Source organism: Coffea arabica, chromosome 4c (genome assembly GCF_036785885.1).
Source record: "Coffea arabica cultivar ET-39 chromosome 4c, Coffea Arabica ET-39 HiFi, whole genome shotgun sequence".
Classification (NCBI taxonomy): domain Eukaryota; kingdom Viridiplantae; phylum Streptophyta; class Magnoliopsida; order Gentianales; family Rubiaceae; genus Coffea; species Coffea arabica.
The window spans coordinates 25864230-25884221 of NC_092316.1; the positions used below are offsets into that span (position 1 = coordinate 25864230).

At 39.9% G+C, this 19992-nt stretch overlaps 2 long non-coding RNA genes across 2 annotated transcripts; both read right to left on the reverse strand.

The window, feature by feature from the left end:
- Positions 1-9567: 9567 nt before the first annotated feature.
- Positions 9568-12103, reverse strand: LOC140004952 (uncharacterized). Its single transcript, XR_011812770.1, has 3 exons — positions 11921-12103; positions 10500-10560; positions 9568-9775 (listed from the first exon to the last, which is right to left on the reverse strand). It is a non-coding gene; the product is annotated as an uncharacterized lncRNA (long non-coding RNA).
- A 2894-nt stretch (positions 12104-14997) lies between these two features.
- LOC140004953 (uncharacterized) lies at positions 14998-17536 on the reverse strand. Its single transcript, XR_011812771.1, has 3 exons — positions 17351-17536; positions 15930-15990; positions 14998-15205 (listed from the first exon to the last, which is right to left on the reverse strand). It is a non-coding gene; the product is annotated as an uncharacterized lncRNA (long non-coding RNA).
- Positions 17537-19992: the final 2456 nt, after the last annotated feature.

Here is a 19992-nt window from a genome sequence, read left to right on the forward strand (position 1 = left end):
CAGCCCCACCTTCCCGTAAGGCGAACCAAAGAGGTTAGCGGACTGCCTGCCTAGCTCTAGCCAGGACTAACGGTGCAGTATAAAGTGATCTATCACGTTCTGAAACTTATAATGCGCGCAAAAAGGCAAAAGGGCAAAATAACCCAACATAAAAGAAATGAAATCCAGAGTCGGCCATGAATGGTAACCGACCCGTCCGAAACCCAACCAAACACCGAAATACATATACAACATAACATTAACCATTTACAAGCCACAATGGCATTTAAAAGTGATACACAAATCACTACATATGTGGGTTGCCAAAACAAAAGTGAAAACGGCCCTAATAATACATTTAGGGTCCCATCTTATATACAATACAAAAGAGGCATTCATCTAGTTCATTCGGCAACCATTTAACAAAATTCATTCCAAAAGAGTCATATTCCTGTAAGGAAAACAAAAGAAACGGGGTGAGCTAAATGCCCAGTGAGAATACAACCACCATAGCAACTAATATCACATAAGCATAACCGTTCAGTTCAAGTATGCAAATAAGAAGTAAATCAAATCAGTGAAAGGATACGGACGGCTCTCAAGAGCCCATTTCCTCGCTTATATTCTTGATCCAACCTCATTGACCCTCCGTCAATGTTAAAAGAATAACCAACCGTAGACAACTCTTTACTTCCATTCCTTCCACCCAACATACCCCAACCGGGCCCGCACTCCATTCAGTCATTTTGGTAATACTCGAGTTTACCGGAATCAAGAGTCTCATTACTACAAGATTCCCCAGTACAGTCCCCGTGGCATGTCAATTATCACGACCAAGCCCTCGCCGGCTCGATCCAATTGACTACCTAACGGAGTTGAGCTCAGTGATATAGTAAAGTCGTTGGACATTCGTCCAAACAACACCAAATCAGTTTCCATGAAATGGAATGCAATAACTCATATATCAAGTTCAGTAAGACAGTGAAGCAGTAGACAATCAGTGATACTATCAAAAGGGGTGAGGGCGGTCAAGTACACCCTCACCTTAATCAATTACAATATCCAAATAAGCCTTCAAGGCAACACAACCACATATAGCAAAGCCACATTAGAACATTTAAGTGAGTAGTATACTCACCAAGTGAGAAAATGATGTTTCATGCGCCGTCGTTAAACGAACGTCGTGCACCACCGTTTCCTCCTAGAACAAGCAAGCAAATACAATGAGACTCGATAACGAGTCATAAAACAATGCTGAACACAACCCCAATAGGGTCTCATATGCATAAATAAGCATGATAGCAAACCAGAAATTAGAAATAGCATTAGTCTTGGCCCTGAATAGAAAAACTGTTTTGCCCTTATTTTACAGTAATGGCGTCAATTTCACTATGATTATCGGATGGGGGTGTAAGACCCACCATTTCGAAGCTATGGAACAGGGCTACAACAATGTAGAAGGTCACTCAGTCCAAATCCTAGCACAACTAGGTCAAATGTGCCAAATACTCAACCGGAACCACCAAAAACAGGTTTACAAATCACATAATGCTGTAATTACTATAACTCAGTCTATACTGGTCCAAATGCCGAAATTCCAAAGGCATATGGTAGCTAAGACATCCAGCTACATTTCATCAGAAGATACCAACACCTAAATCCAAAGCCATTCCAGTCAAAATGGCCAATTACAAGTGCAGTTTTCGCATTCTGATCAACCCAGAACAGCAACAGTAAAATTGACATATCTCAATCTACACTAATCCAAATGACCTAAAATTTTGCAGGCACTTCAAAATCATCAATACCTACAACTTTCATGTTTTGAGCAAAGTCCAATTCGGCCTCTAACCCTATGATCCAAAACCAGACAGAATTAGGGGTTTATGAACCCTAACTTTTCATTTTTCAATCCAAACCCAAAATTGGTTGCAATTATCACTAATTCACACCTACTAGAGTCTTTCCCCCTCATCATCAACCATCATAGATGACCACAACATCACATTCATATTAAACCAGAAAATTCACAAATAAAATAAAAACTTCACTAAATCACTTCAAATCAAGAAATAAACCACAAAAGGCTTCATTATCACTACCATTAGGCACAATTTAAGCATCATTAGGTGTAGGAGGAAGTTTAGCATCACTTACCAAGTAAACAAGAGAGAGGAAGTTGTAGACCACCTTAGCTCTCCAAGAAAACTTCACTAAAGCACTCACTAGCACCAAGTGGTAGGATTTTATGGAGTAGAATCTAATCTAGGCAATTGTTTTTGGAAGATTGAACCAAATGGAAGCTAAAATGGTGAAGTATTTCTTTCTTCTTTGCCCAAAGGAGAGCCGGCCATGGAGGAGAAAGAAAATGGTGAATTTTGGTGATTTTTGAAGATATTTAACAACTTGGTCAAAATGTCAAAAAGCATGAATAGTTGTCATAAGTCCTAGCCAATGTAGTGATGACACTTGTCACCTCTTAAATGCAATCTTATCTTTCTTTTCCTCCCACATCAATCATTTCTCACACTCTACTTATCTCTTAACGCCCGATAAATTTAACACAGTATCCGAAACTTAACCTTATTGGCCGAATTTTTCCGAACTTTTCACACTAGTGGGTCCCACGTCCGTTATTTATCCTTAATTTTTCAAAAACTCTACAATACTAGAAAAATCATCTAAAAACTATAATTACTCATAAAATCCACCAAAAAATATTCCTAAGCCAGAAAATGCAGAAAACATGCAATTAAGGGGAAATAAACCCTAGGAAAAATATTAGGGAAATACGGGTTCTCACATCGGTACCCCTTCACTGGCCAGGTTCAGTAAATTATTACCTTCCACGTCCTCTAAGGGGTCAAAGACTTGATGTTGCTCTAAGGAGTACACCCGAGAGGACACTTTCGATCCATCCTTGTCCCCTTTCGGCGGGGCAGGGTTGGTCGTAGTTGGTGGCAGAGTCCCTTGCCGCTCGCGCAGGCGAGCTGGACAGTTAGCAATTTGATGTTCGGCACTCCCACAGAGCAAGCATTTTCCTCCTTTCTTCCAGCAATTGTCCTTCGAGTGGTTTAGTTTTCCGCAATACCCGCAGGGTCCGCGTGCTATAGAAACCGAGCCTCCTCTTGACGGGCTCTCTTGTGACACTCCCGGCATCCTTACTCCTCCCGTTCCCCGCCCAAACTTGGGAGGGGTACTTTCATCCCCCTGCCCCGAACTACTTCCAGGAAATCCTCTCTTTTCCGCCTGGAAGTTTTTCACCTGGAGCCTAGCATTCTCTACTCGTTGTGCCTTCTCCACTGCTTCGCTGAAGGCGTTAATTTGGGCTGCCGTGAGGTCCTTCTGGATTTCTACGTTCAGGCCCTGGACAAATCGCCGTATTCTTCGTTGCTCGGTCATGATGAGTTCGGGCGCAAATTTGGATAGGCGGGTGAATTGGCTCTCATATTCCGCCACAGTTTGAGCTCCTTGGCGGAGTCGAATGAACTCGTCTTCCTTCCTCTCCTGAACTAGAGGAGGGAAAAACTTCGCATTGAACTCTCTGATGAAGTTCACCCAAGTCCTGGGTGTCTGCTCTCTTTCCCATTTCTGCCTAATTACGTTCCACCAGGAACGGGCTACCCCCTCAAGCTGAAACACGGCAAAAGTCACCTGCCGTTCGTCAGGGTAGTGTAGGGCTGCAAATATATCCACCATCTTTTCAAGCCATCTTTCAGCAACGTCTGGGTCGGGTCCCCTAACAAACTTTGGCGGAGCGAACTTTTGGAATCGTTCGAGAGCTCTGTCTTCGCTCTCGATATGGTTACCAGGGTTTCCAGGGTTAGGGTTTGGGTTTTGGCCCTGCTGTTGCACTACTTGTGCTAGCAAGTCTGTCATTTGCTGCATAGCAGCAGCTATTTGCACACTAGGGTTTACTTGCGGTTCCAGATTGGGTCCAGTAGAGGTTTCCCCCGTACCCCTAACCGGTGTGGGTTGCCTACCCCTGCGTCCACGGCCTCGACCACTTAGGGTGCCTTCCATCAATCTAAGTCAATCTAGGTCATCAAAAAAATACACTGTTAAAGGGCACCTAACCCTTCCTTCCGTAGCACCAGACAGGAACAATGAAACAAGAATAAGTAACTCAAACAATTACCGCGAAGAGCATTTAAACACATAACACGTATACATAGATCACATAACCAGGTTAAGCAATTATACGGAACAGTCAGTCAAGTACATACGAAGTCATTCCATGAAACAAAAGGGTCCTCCAAAAGTACTATAGACACCTAGGTCACAAGTGCAAAAGAACTCACGAAAAGCTTTTCCCTTTCTAGGGCTTCGTCCAAATATTTATATCTTAATCAAGGTCGATCACGCTTAACCACACCCGAACAAACCACACGAAGTTCCATAGAATCGCCTTTCTAGTTCACCAAATCCTTTCTAACCTAGGCCCTCATATCTTTCGTATCCGGGCGCAAGAATCTCGTCTAAGATAATTCACATCTCGAGCCGGCCGGTCCCAAGAGTAAACCATCCTTATTAAAGATTCCTACCCGACATACATACCTAGCTTCCTCGAGTCCCATGATAACGATTCGTACACTTATCACATGCCCCATTCATAACTTATGCTCAAACGAGCACTTAGACATATTCATGAAATTAGGACCACAACACCACTTGGCCCAGTCTCACTCCGCGCAGAGACCACGCGAAGTGGCTCTGATACCACCTGTGACAGCCCCACCTTCCCCTAAGGCGAACCAAAGAGGTTAGCGGACTTCCTGCCCAGCTCTCGCCAGGACTAACGGTGCAGTATAAAGCGATCTATCACGTTCTGAAACTTATAATGCGCGCAAACAAGGCAAAAGGGCAAAATAACCCAAAATAAAAGAAATGAAATCCAGAGTCGGCCATGAATAGTAGCCGACCCGTCCGAAACCCAACCAAACACCGAAATACATATACAACATAACATTAACCATTTACAAGCCACAATGGCATTTAAAAGTGATACACAAATCACTACATATGTGGGTTGCCAAAACAAAAGTGAAAACGGCCCTAATAATACATTTAGGGTCCCATCTTATATACAATACAAAAGAGGCATTCATCTAGTTCATTCGGCAACCATTTAACAAAATTCATTCCAAAAGAGTCATATTCCTGTAAGGAAAACAAAAGAAACGGGGTGAGCTAAATGCCTAGTGAGAATACAACCACCATAGCAACTAATATCACATAAGCATAACCGTTCAGTTCAAGTATGCAAATAAGAAGTAAATCAAATCAGTGAAAGGATACGGACGGCTCTCAAGAGCCCATTTCCTCGCTTATATTCTTGATCCAACCTCATTGACCCTCCGTCAATGTTAAAAGAATAACCAACCGTAGACAACTCTTTACTTCCATTCCTTCCACCCAACATACCCCAACCGGGCCCGCACTCCATTCAGTCATTTTGGTAATACTCGAGTTTACCGGAATCAAGAGTCTCATTACTACAAGATTCCCCAGTACAGTCCCCGTGGCATGTCAATTATCACGACCAAGCCCTCGCCGGCTCGATCCAATTGACTACCTAACGGAGTTGAGCTCAGTGATACAGTAAGGTCGTTGGACATTCGTCCAAACAACACCAAATCAGTTTCTATGAAATGGAATGCAATAACTCATATATCAAGTTCAGTAAGATAGTGAAGCAGTAGACAATCAGTGATACTATCCAAAGGGGTGAGGGCAGTCAAGTACACCCTCACCTTAATCAATTACAATATCCAAATAAGCCTTCAAGGCAACACAACCACATATAGCAAAGCCACATTAGAACATTTAAGTGCGTAGTATACTCACCAACCACGTAAGTGATGTTTCATACACCGTGGTCACCAATCCGTCGTGCACTACCGTCACGCCCTAGAATCATGCAAACAAATGCAATGAGACTCGATAACGAGTCATATAGCCATACCAATTATAACCCTAATAGGGTTTCATATGCATAAATAAGCATTATAGGTAACCAGAAATTAAGAAATGGCATTAGCTTAGGCCTTAACAAAAAACAGTTTTCGTCATACTTTTGCGGTAAAGGCACAAAATGTGCTACGCTTATCGGATGAGGGTGTAAGACCCACCATCTCGAAGCTAAAAGACAGGGCTATGACAATGTAGAAGGCCACTCAGTCCAAATCCTAGCACAACTAGGTCAAAAATGCAGATTACCAAACCAGAACCGCAATTGCAGGTTCCCAAATCGCACTATGCTGTAATGAACACAACTCAGTCTATACAGGTCCAAATGCCAAAATTCCAAAGGAATATGTTAGCTAAGACATCCAGCTACATTTCATCAGAAGACACCAACTTCAAAATCCAAAGCAATTCCAGTCAAAACAAACGATTACAAGCGCAGTGTTCACATTCTGAGCAACCCAGACCAGCAACAGTAAAATCGACATAACTCACTCTACACAAATCCAAATGACCTGAAATTTTGCAGGCACTTCAAACTCATCAATACCTACAACCTTCATGTTTTGAGCAAAGTCCAATTCGGCCTCTAACCCTATGATCTAAAACCGGACAGAATTAGGGGTTTATGAACCCTAACTTTTCACAATTCAATCAAAATTCAAAATTGATTGCAATTACCCATAATTTGCACCTACTAGAGTCTATATAGACCATTACCAATCATCATAAACAACCACACCATCATAATCCAATTAAACCAGAAAAATCATCAATAAAATAAAAACTTCACCAAATCACTTCAAACCAAGATAAAAACCAGAAATTTCAGCACTTTAATCACTAATAAGCATAACTTAAGCTTCATAAGGTATAGGAGGGTAGTCAATCACCACTTACCAAGTAAACAAGAGAAAGGAAGATGTTGGACACCTTAGCTCTTCAAACAAACTTCACTAGGCCACTTACTAACACCAACTAGGAGGATTTTATGGAGTAAAACAAGTGTAAATGGTTGAGTTGTTGGATTGAAGCAAGAAGAAATCAAGAAGTTGAAGAGGTTTCTTCCTTTCTTAAACTTGAGAGGGCCGGCTTTGGTGAAGAAAGAATGAGGGAATTTTAGTGAATTTTGAAGATATTTAACACTTAGTCAAAAATAGTCAAAAGTATGAATAGTTGTCTTAAGTCCTAACCAATAACATGGGGACATGTGGCACTACAATAAATGCATTCCTATCCTTTTTTTTCTCTCTCACATCAATCATATCTCACACTCTACTTATCTCTTAACACCCGATAAATTTTACACAGTATCCGGAATTTAACCTTATTGGCCGAATTTTTCCGAACTTTTCGCACTAGTGGGTCTCACGTCCAATATATATTCTTAATTTTCTAAAAACTCTCCAATATTAGAAAAATTATCTAAAAACTATAATTACTCATAAAATCCACCAAGAAAATATTCTAAGCCAGAAAATGCAGAAAACATGCAATTAAGGGAACTAAAACCCTAGGAAAATGATTAGGGTTTTTACGGGTTCTCACACTCTCTCCCCCTTAAAAGAATTTCGTCCTCGAAATTCCTTATCATTGATTACTCCGGAATTAAATTGAGCACTATACTTAGCTAACAGATCGGTTGTAACAGCCCCACCTTCCCGTAAGGCGAACCAAAGAGGTTAGCGGACTGCCTGCCTAGCTCTAGCCAGGACTAACGGTGCAGTATAAAGTGATCTATCACGTTCTGAAACTTATAATGCGCGCAAAAAGGCAAAAGGGCAAAATAACCCAACATAAAAGAAATGAAATCCAGAGTCGGCCATGAATGGTAACCGACCCGTCCGAAACCCAACCAAACACCGAAATACATATACAACATAACATTAACCATTTACAAGCCACAATGGCATTTAAAAGTGATACACAAATCACTACATATGTGGGTTGCCAAAACAAAAGTGAAAACGGCCCTAATAATACATTTAGGGTCCCATCTTATATACAATACAAAAGAGGCATTCATCTAGTTCATTCGGCAACCATTTAACAAAATTCATTCCAAAAGAGTCATATTCCTGTAAGGAAAACAAAAGAAACGGGGTGAGCTAAATGCCCAGTGAGAATACAACCACCATAGCAACTAATATCACATAAGCATAACCGTTCAGTTCAAGTATGCAAATAAGAAGTAAATCAAATCAGTGAAAGGATACGGACGGCTCTCAAGAGCCCATTTCCTCGCTTATATTCTTGATCCAACCTCATTGACCCTCCGTCAATGTTAAAAGAATAACCAACCGTAGACAACTCTTTACTTCCATTCCTTCCACCCAACATACCCCAACCGGGCCCGCACTCCATTCAGTCATTTTGGTAATACTCGAGTTTACACAGTATCCGGAATTTAACCTTATTGGCCGAATTTTTCTGAACTTTTCGCACTAGTGGGTCCCACGTCCAATATATATTCTTATTTTTCTACAAACTCTCCAATATTAGAAAAATTATCTAAAAACTATAATTACTCATAAAATCCACCAAGAAAATATTCTAAGCCAGAAAATGCAGAAAACATGCAATTAAGGGAACTAAAACCCTAGGAAAATGATTAGGGTTTTTACGGGTTCTCACATAACTATAACGGTTGGGTGGTTAGTAGATTAATAAGGTGTAATTAAGCTTGTGGATTACATTAAGTTGGTGATCTATGGAGTTGTAAAATCCCTCATATTTTCTTAAAATACCCTTTTATTTCGATTAAATTATTTTATAATAGCTATACTGCTTATTTACCTCCCCAGTGGTTGGAATAAAGAATAGAATTAAGAGTTTTCCCTTTTCATTCATCGTTAGGGTAAACTAAGGTTTTTACGTCTTTTCATAGTATGAGTAATCGATACAGGGTGTGTACTAAATTTGGTGATTAAGAGTTAGTTTTAGATAAGAAAAGTGTGTGATTAGAAGTAATAATCATAAGATAGTGAATTATAAGTGAAAACCCTAGTACGTGTGAGTTAAGGAAAAATAGTTGGAATCAACGGGTACCGTTTGTTACCGAGTGAGTACACCACTTGACCACTACCTTATTACCTTAATAGCCTTGTTTTATTTCAACTAATTAACCCTAAAATATCTTTTAAATTAGCCACAATTTTTGACCAAAAGAAATAAGAGAAAAGTCTAGAAAAAGAAAAGCCAAGTGTCATGAACCTATGGAAGTTGAACTTTGACCAATTTCTTACCTTTGCTAAATATCTAATTTGTAATAGAATCATCTTCATTCTTCTTCAAGGCTGGCCAAACCATAGAGGGAGAAAAGGGAGGGGAAACTTCATCTTCACTAATCAATTTTCTTGCTCAATCTTGAACTCCAACCATAAATCTTGCAAACGACTCCATATAAGTTACTCTTTAGGGAAGATTAAAGTTTGTGTGGCAAAATTTTGGAAGGAAAGGTTGTGGTCTTCTCCTAAAAGCATCCTAGGAAGGTATCATGGCTGTTTATGTGACGACCCCACCTCCCCCTAAGGCGTACCAGAGGGTTTGGCGGACCGCCTGCCCAGCTCTCGCCAGGACTCACTCACTAAAATCATGTGCACACACCCCAAGCACCATTAATAATATCCGCAATCCCAGCTTATAATTTACATTGATAGAAACCAAAGTACAAAGTCTTGATATACTTAAACTAGTTCAAAATATATACAATCCAAGTACAAATGTTCCATTCGAGGAATAGCGCGAGTACAAAACCAAAATTCAAAACACAGTCTAAAGTAACTAGACTACGCTAGCCTTTACATCTCTTATGCCTCGCTCGTACCCCCTGTAAGGAGAACAAATAACGTGGTATGAGCTAAAAGCCCAGTGAGGTTCCAAATAGCAAATTGACCATTATTTATAAATACAAGTTTTCGATTTAGCAAGGTAACGAGCATGAAGAGTTCACAAAAATGAGCAATAACACTTCAAGTAGCAATCTCAAAATGAGCGAGTATAAAAAATTTTCATAAGAAACAATCATCCAATAAACAATAATCATTTCAAGCATAAGGATACGGATAGCTCTCAGGAGCCAACTTCCATTCATCATCAGGAGCTTGATCACGTAGTAGTTGACACTCCGTCAACTTTCAAGTAAAGAAACCAATCCAGTAGAACACCACTTAAACGACTCTCCGTCCACCGTTCAACCCCCAGCTGGGCCCAAAATCCTCAAGAACACGGGTGGTAATACTCGAGTATACCGATTAGTCGAGGAGATATCACTCCACTCGACAATACAAGAGACCCAGGGTTCGTTACCCAATCGACCAAGCCCTTGCCGGCTCGACTAGAGTAACTCGCCACAGGGTTTCTGGAATTCCAGGAAGTGCGCGCATCATAAACAAGTATATCAAGTCAATTGCAACAATAAACAAGTATATCACGTAAGGGCAAGTGCGATAAAGTACACTCTTGCCCTAACAATTCACGCATGTGGCATGTAATCATATTGGCACGTATCAAGTACAAGTATCAAGTTCAATTCAGTATTTGAAAGCACTCACCAAAAGATATAGTGCCTTTACTGGTCACTTTCAGGTTATATTCCGAGTTCGGAGTCCAAATCTGCGATAAAACTCAGTTTGAGAACTTTGAAACATGACTAGAGTTCGAAACTTAGACGTTTCGTTCAATAAAATCAAGAATTTGAAATTCACTCGGATAGTAGTCGTGAAACACTTGCTCACTTTTTTTTAAACGGTAAAACTTTGTAACATTTATACTTGAAAATGCCATGCGAGTCGAAAGTACAAGAGAAACATATTCCAAATAGTCATTATTTCATTTCTCAAGGGTACAAGCTCGGCCAAGTCCTTCCTTATATACCTCGGAACAAGAATACTCAAGTACCCTAGATGGTTCAAGCAGTAATCACTCTTAACCCTTACTCAAGTTGCAAGTAGTTCTCTAGTTTTCGAGCGTAAATTTGGGCAGCATGCCCTTTGTGTTTACCTAATTTTCCAGCCTTTTAGGCTTCATTGTTTTTCTCAAACACAACCCAACATTATACATCTCAGCCATTCATGTCAAGAGCCGTTCCATAGGCTCACAATATCATAATAATAAGATTCACAACAGTAGCAAGTACAGAAGTTCAATGTGGCACAAAACAGATTTGATGTACAAATGCGGAAATAACATATCCGAGGCTACGCTTATCGGATTGAGGCATAACCTATGCCGTTTCGAAGCTAAGACACAGAGCTACAATGTTCATGAAGGTCACTTAGTCCAGTTTCTAATGTAAATTGGTCAAATTCTCCAATTACCCAACCAGAAATCAATTCACCGGCTGTTTAAATGCAGAACACTGTAATGGACATAACTCAGTGTACACAAGTCCGAATCAGGTGTTCTTAGAGGTATTTTAAAGCTACTTCAGAGCACTACAACTTTCATGTTTTGGTCCAGAGCTAAATCAGAATGTATCCTGGTCAAAAATCGTGATAAACTGGACTGAACTGAAGAAACGGACTACTGGGAAATTCTTAAAGCAGTAGGGGTATTTTGGACTTTTCACGTTCTGCGTTGCTCCGATTGAGCTGAAATTTTGTAGGCACCTATAAAACACCATTCTCTACAACTTTCCTTCTTTGACCAAAGGCCAATTCGGCCTCTAACATACAGATACAATTTCGGACAGAATGCTTGGGAAATTTTCCAGAAATCTGGAATTTTTAGCTCTAAGTGTAGTTTCCTCAAATTTCTGGTTCCAATCACCACTAAACAACCTTATATAACTTTAATTGCAACATTCATGCATCATACATCAACTTGAGCAGAAAATCAGGAACCCTAGTTCATCAAATAAATTGGGGAAAACTACTAAAACATGCTCATCATCCATAATCTCACCATAAAATCAAGTTACTAGGCTTAATATAACAAGATTAGAAGTAAAACTTGGAGAGATAAACTCTCTTACCTTGAATAAAAGTCACCAAGAGTAGCACAAGCTCTCCCCTTCAAGAATCACACCACAACTCACTAGCTAGTCACTCAAGAACAAGTTTAATCGGTTTATTTTGTTTGATTTCTCCCTAAGTTGTTGGATTGAAGATGAAATGAAGGAGTTTTTTTTTTTTTCTTCTTGTTGTTCCTCCCCTCTCTCTCTCTCGGTTCTTATGCAGAAATATGGAGGAAGATGAGGCTTGGTTTGTCTTATATGGAAGTAAGAGGTTAAGGGTAATTGTGTCCACAATTTTTGGCCAACACTTGGCCTATTCTTGTCCACAAAATTTTTCTCTTTCTTTCCTTGTATTTGAGCCACAATTTCGGTCAAGCTATAATCATGAGGGGGAAGATATTTTGTTCAAGTTCAATAAATTTGTTTGGTAAGCAAAAATGGTGGTCAAGCGGTGCGTTCAATCGGTAATGCGCGGGACCCGCCGGTTCGCGCCGTTTTTCTTAAAAACACCCGTACTAGAGTTTTTACTTTCCATTCACTAACCTTACCTCATTGCTACTACTCACATATTATTTCTCACTTAAAAGTCACTTTTAATCATCAAATTAATCCTTGGCCAGTACCGAAAATTCATCCGGCGGAAAAATCACAAAACCCTAATTTTGCTCAAATCTTGAAACCGAAGTGTAAAACCTTATTTTCTAGGTTTATTTACTCTTATAGTTGAACAATTGGATAGTAGAGCTTTAATAAATAATAATTTTCAAATAAAAGGAAATTTTTAAGAAGACGTGAGGAATTTTCCAATTCCAGTAATTAAAATTAGGGTTTCAATTAAAATATGAGAGATTTAGGAAAACCGGTTAGTCACAAGTAAACTAGGGTTTTTGGCTACCATATTAGGGTTTCTAGTCTTTTTTTTTTTTTTTAAAACAAAATTAGGTTTTAAATCAAACCCAAAGAAATACACTTTAATATTTTCTTCACAAACAACCTCCTAATATTCGGGATGTTACAACCTCCCCTCCTTAAAAGAATTTCGTCCTCGAAATTCATACATGCACTTCGAATAACGTAGGGTATTTCCCTTATATATTCATTTCCGGCTCCCAGGTCTCACTATAGCCAAAACTTAGGGAAACAATAGAAATCACGAATCGTACCTTCTACTATCTCTGTTGGTTCAGGTACTGCCTGTTGGTTCAAGGCATACGCTCTAGCTGGCACTCTTGGCTTAGTCCCTCCTACACTTGCTTGTTCAGGGTTTAGGCGTGATCTACGGGGACAGGTTGCAAGCTGGTGTTCGGTGCTACCACACCATAAACATTTTCCCGCCTTTCGCCAACAATCACTCTCCACGTGATTGGCCTTCCCACAGTACCCGCAAGGTACTTGAGGGGTTGAGGTCTGACCTCCTTGTGAGGCACCTCTTGCTTGACCCCAACCACGCGAAGCTCCTCTTGGAGTACTTTCCTTAGACGTCCTTGAAATTTTCTCACTACCATCTTCTCGACCTATCTTAGAAGGTGGCATATCTAAATCACGTTGTCCTTGCCTTTGACTTCCACCAGGCGCACCTCTCCTTTTTGCATGGAAAGCTCTCACTTGTGCCCTAGCAGTCTCTATCCTCAAGGCTTTCTCCAGAACCTCTGTGAATGTATTAATTTGGACCGCCGCTAAGGCTTCTTGTAAATCCACATTTAACCCTTGTATAAACCTTCGTACTTTCCTTGGTTCCGTGGCAATCAATTCGGGAGCGAATTTAGACAATTTGGTAAACTGGGTCTCATACTCAGTTACACTCATCAGCCCCTGACGGAGTTTAATGAATTCATCCTCTCTCTTCTCCTGGACGATGGGTGGAAGGTATTTTTCGTTGAAGTCCCGTACAAAGTTTAGCCAAGTCCAGGCAGTTCCCTCTCTCTCCCACTTGGCCTTCACTACATTCCACCAAGCCCTAGCTGGCCCCTCAAACTGAAATACAGCAAATTGGACTTGTCTCTCCTCAGTATAGTTTAGGGCAGCAAAGATATTTATCATGGCCTCCAGCCATTTCTCAGCCTCATACGGGTCTGGCCCTCCTAAAAACTTGGGTGGGGAGAACTTCTGGAATCTCTCCAAGGGTCTATCTTGCCCCGAATCAGGGTCTCTAGGTTGATTTACAGAACCTTGACCCTGTTGCTCCACCAACCGAGTCAAAATATTAGTCATCTGTTGGATGGCAGTGGCCACCTGATCTCCCCCGGCAGTCTGGGGTTCAGGTTGCTGCTCAATCGCTGCCTCCCTCTCCTCTCTCAGTTCTGGCACCGGTTCCTGTGCTTGTTCACCTTCACGGCCTCGCCTAGAACCGCGTTCTCGGTTAGTTTTCTTGGTTCGACTTCTTTTATCCTCCATGTTTCGCAGCTAACCCATTTTAACAATATAATCAACTAATTAATGATAGAATATAACTACTAAGTAACTATAGAAATATAAACAACATAAAACAGAATATTGCAAGTCATAAACCCCTCTAAATCATAAAACAAGGCAATACAACACATTCGATCAAAACAAGTCACATAACTTATAGAGCATTAACCCTAGGTATCGCTCAGGCACTACACTTAATCAAGGCTCTAAACACGTGAATAAGAAGGATCCCAAATCCCATGAATATCTTCAATATTTTTCAAGTCCAGACTATTCGCATTCCCTGTGCCTTTGCTTTCGCAATCCAAACTTATCCCAATATTACGCGAGATCTTAACTTATCGTAAAGGTGTCACTCATTGGTATTCGGGGACAAGAATCCAAAAATATGATAATTCACCACTCAAGCTGGCCAGGCTCAAGAGCAAATCACCCGTATTAGAGATTCCTACCCAACATACATATCTAAGGTCCCCAACAATAGACAATTGTTCCATACTTAACAAGTCAATTCCCACAGTCCGAGAACCTTCTCCCGGCACGAGCTCAAAAGGAGCTCTGATACCATCTGTGACGACCCCACCTCCCCCTAAGGCGTACCAGAGGGTTTGACGGACCGCCTGCCCAGCTCTCGCCAGGACTCACTCACTAAAATCATGTGCACACACCCCAAGCACCATTAATAATATCCGCAATCCCAGCTTATAATTTACATTGATAGAAACCAAAGTACAAAGTCTTGATATACTTAAACTAGTTCAAAATATATACAATCCAAGTACAAATGTTCCATTCGAGGAATAGCGCGAGTACAAAACCAAAATTCAAAACACAGTCTAAAGTAACTAGACTACGCTAGCCTTTACATCTCTTATGCCTCGCTCGTACCCCCTGTAAGGAGAACAAATAACGTGGTATGAGCTAAAAGCCCAGTGAGGTTCCAAATAGCAAATTGACCATTATTTATAAATACAAGTTTTCGATTTAGCAAGGTAACGAGCATGAAGAGTTCATAAAAGTGAGCAATAACACTTCAAGTAGCAATCTCAAAATGAGCGAGTATAAAAAATTTTCATAAGAAACAATCATCCAATAAACAATAATCATTTCAAGCATAAGGATACGGATAGCTCTCAGGAGCCAACTTCCATTCATCATCAGGAGCTTGATCACGTAGTAGTTGACACTCCGTCAACTTTCAAGTAAAGAAACCGATCCAGTAGAACACCACTTAAACGACTCTCCGTCCACCGTTCAACCCCCAGCTGGGCCCAAAATCCTCAAGAACACGGGTGGTAATACTCGAGTATACCGATTAGTCGAGGAGATATCACTCCACTCGACAATACAAGAGACCCAGGGTTCGTTACCCAATCGACCAAGCCCTTGCCGGCTCGACTAGAGTAACTCGCCACAGGGTTTCTGGAATTCCAGGAAGTGCGCGCATCATAAACAAGTATATCAAGTCAATTGCAACAATAAACAAGTATATCACGTAAGGGCAAGTGCGATAAAGTACACTCTTGCCCTAACAATTCACGCATGTGGCATGTAATCATATTGGCACGTATCAAGTACAAGTATCAAGTTCAATTCAGTATTTGAAAGCACTCACCAAAAGATATAGTGCCTTTACTGGTCACTTTCAGGTTATATTCCGAGTTCGGAGTCCAAATCTGCGATAAAACTCAGTTTGAGAACTTTGAAACATGACTAGAGTTCGAAACTTAGACGTTTCGTTCAATAAAATCAAGAATTTGAAATTCACTCGGATAGTAGTCGTGAAACACTTGCTCACTTTTTTTTAAACGGTAAAACTTTGTAACATTTATACTTGAAAATGCCATGCGAGTCGAAAGTACAAGAGAAACATATTCCAAATAGTCATTATTTCATTTCTCAAGGGTACAAGCTCGGCCAAGTCCTTCCTTATATACCTCGGAACAAGAATACTCAAGTACCCTAGATGGTTCAAGCAGTAATCACTCTTAACCCTTACTCAAGTTGCAAGTAGTTCTCTAGTTTTCGAGCGTAAATTTGGGCAGCATGCCCTTTGTGTTTACCTAATTTTCCAGCCTTTTAGGCTTCATTGTTTTTCTCAAACACAACCCAACTTTATACATCTCAGCCATTCATGTCAAGAGCCGTTCCATAGGCTCACAATATCATAATAATAAGATTCACAACAGTAGCAAGTACAGAAGTTCAATGTGGCACAAAACAGATTTGATGTACAAATGCGGAAATAACATATCCGAGGCTACGCTTATCGGATTGAGGCGTAACCTATGCCGTTTCGAAGCTAAGACACAGAGATACAATGTTCATGAAGGTCACTTAGTCCAGTTTCTAATGTAAATTGGTCAAATTCTCCAATTACCCAACCAGAAATCAATTCACCGGCTGTTTAAATGCAGAACACTGTAATGGACATAACTCAGTGTACACAAGTCCGAATCAGGTGTTCTTAGAGGTATTTTAAAGCTACTTCAGAGCACTACAACTTTCATGTTTTGGTCCAGATCTAAATCAGAATGGATCCTGGTCAAAAATCGTGATAAACTGGACTGAACTGAAGAAACGGACTACTGGGAAATTCTTAAAGCAGTAGGGGTATTTTGGACTTTTCACGTTCTGCGTTGCTCCGATTGAGCTGAAATTTTGTAGGCACCTATAAAACACCATTCTCTACAACTTTCCTTCTTTGACCAAAGGCCAATTCGGCCTCTAACATACAGATACAATTTCGGACAGAATGCTTGGGAAATTTTCCAGAAATCTGGAATTTTTAGCTCTAAGTGTAGTTTCCTCAAATTTCTGGTTCCAATCACCACTAAACAACCTTATATAACTTTAATTGCAACATTCATGCATCATACATCAACTTGAGCAGAAAATCAGGAACCCTAGTTCATCAAATAAATTGGGGAAAACTACTAAAACATGCTCATCATCCATAATCTCACCATAAAATCAAGTTACTAGGCTTAATATAACAAGATTAGAAGTAAAACTTGGAGAGATAAACTCTCTTACCTTGAATAAAAGTCACCAAGAGTAGCACAAGCTCTCCCCTTCAAGAATCACACCACAACTCACTAGCTAGTCACTCAAGAACAAGTTTAATCGGTTTATTTTGTTTGATTTCTCCCTAAGTTGTTGGATTGAAGATGAAATGAAGGAGTTTTTTTTTTTTCTTCTTGTTGTTCCTCCCCTCTCTCTCTCTCGGTTCTTATGCAGAAATATGGAGGAAGATGAGGCTTGGTTTGTCTTATATGGAAGTAAGAGGTTAAGGGTAATTGTGTCCACAATTTTTGGCCAACACTTGGCCTATTCTTGTCCACAAAATTTTTCTCTTTCTTTCCTTGTATTTGAGCCACAATTTCGGTCAAGCTATAATCATGAGGGGGAAGATATTTTGTTCAAGTTCAATAAATTTGTTTGGTAAGCAAAAATGGTGGTCAAGCGGTGCGTTCAATCGGTAATGCGCGGGACCCGCCGGTTCGCGCCGTTTTTCTTAAAAACACCCGTACTAGAGTTTTTACTTTCCATTCACTAACCTTACCTCATTGCTACTACTCACATATTATTTCTCACTTAAAAGTCACTTTTAATCATCAAATTAATCCTTGGCCAGTACCGAAAATTCATCCGGCGGAAAAATCACAAAACCCTAATTTTGCTCAAATCTTGAAACCGAAGTGTAAAACCTTATTTTCTAGGTTTATTTACTCTTATAGTTGAACAATTGGATAGTAGAGCTTTAATAAATAATAATTTTCAAATAAAAGGAAATTTTTAAGAAGACGTGAGGAATTTTCCAATTCCAGTAATTAAAATTAGGGTTTCAATTAAAATATGAGAGATTTAGGAAAACCGGTTAGTCACAAGTAAACTAGGGTTTTTGGCTACCATATTAGGGTTTCTAGTCTTTTTTTTTTTAAAAACAAAATTAGGTTTTAAATCAAACCCAAAGAAATACACTTTAATATTTTCTTCACAAACAACCTCCTAATATTCGGGATGTTACAGTTTATCCTTTTCCTCTTCCTTAATCTTGTTTATGTTTGTATAGAAACTTTTAATCTTGGGTTATGACGGTTAATTAGTGAGTTTTGCATGAGATAGTGGAATGATTAGCTAGGGTTTACATTTTCAGCCTTGATTATGGTTATTTATCTAGTAATGGATGTTATAGAGTTAGTAATTGTTGGTTTTGATGATTCAATTCCTATTAGATATGAAATTCTAGAGGAAAAGTTCAAATTCCAGAAATTGAAACTAACCTGTTTAGCTTCTGACCTGTTTAATTTGTCCATGTTAGAGGCCTAATTAGGCTTAGGTCAAAACATGAAAGTTGTAGAAAATAATGTTATATATCGTCCTACAAACGTTCACCTCAATCGGAGCACTGTATCATGTGAAATGATAGAAATACCCCTGACTGCCAAATGCCCTGTTTTGTGGACAGTTTTCTACCTTCAGTGATTGCACATTTTGATATTGACAATGCATGAATTGGTTATTAATTCTTCATAAGACTTGTAGTTCTCTGTCTTAGCTGCGAAACGGTATAAACTGTACCCCAATCCGATAAACATAGCTGAGCAAAAGTCCCTACTTCGTTCAGACCAGTTTGATTTTAAAGGGATCCAGAAATGGGCTTCATCAATGCTTCCAACGGATAGAAGGCAGCTGAAGAGTCAACTAGCCGTTGGGGCTGTCGGACGTCCGACGATCGAATCATCGTCCGAACCAATCGTCCGATGATAGCCAAGTTGAGGTTCGGACGTCCGATAAGTTCTTTGTCGTCCGACAGCACAGCGTCCGACCTTGGGCCGAGAGCTAGCAAGTTATCTTGGAATTTTTCGGACGTCCGATGCGGTTGATTAGCGTCCGATGGCAAGCGTCCGATCCTTCCGGACGTCCGATGCTTCGATGTGAGCGTCCGACGGTGCTTCCTTCCTGATGTTCTTTATCTTTTCGGACGTCCGACAGTTTCCTTTCGGCCGTCCGACCTGATTGTCCTGTTTTTGCTTCTCATTTTGGTTGTTTTACATTTCATGACATATTTGAACCTGATTCTTGGATAGACAAAAAACACTTGTATTTGAGGAAGGTTAGACAAATATTTCAAAGTACCAAGAATGACAAACTAGACATACTTAAAAGACAATATCTTTGATCGAAAACAAAACAATGACTAAATTCATTCATATTATTCCAATCTTGTTTGCCACATCCAAAGCAACGTAGTCAGGAGATAAACGAACATATGCTTTCTTTGTTCCAACAGACCTGATCAAAGTGTTCACTTTCTTGGTCTGTATAAACAAACTTTTGTGATCATCAAAACCAAGAATAACATTCTCCCCCTTTTTGATGATGACAAAACAAAAGTTTGAAATGAAATTGATGATTGAAATGAAAACTCCCCCTGTCTTAGTGAATCCTAAAATTTAAAAATTTTGAAAAACCTCCCCCTCACTTGGCTGCCCATCCGAGTTAAACAATTAAACATTAAACAATTAAGCATATCAGCCAATCCAAATTTAAACAATCAATCCAACATATCCTAACATCACTAATCATCAATCACCAATCATCACTCAATCCAATCATTCATCAATCACCAATCATCACTCAATCCAATCATTATACCATCTCCCCCTTTTTGT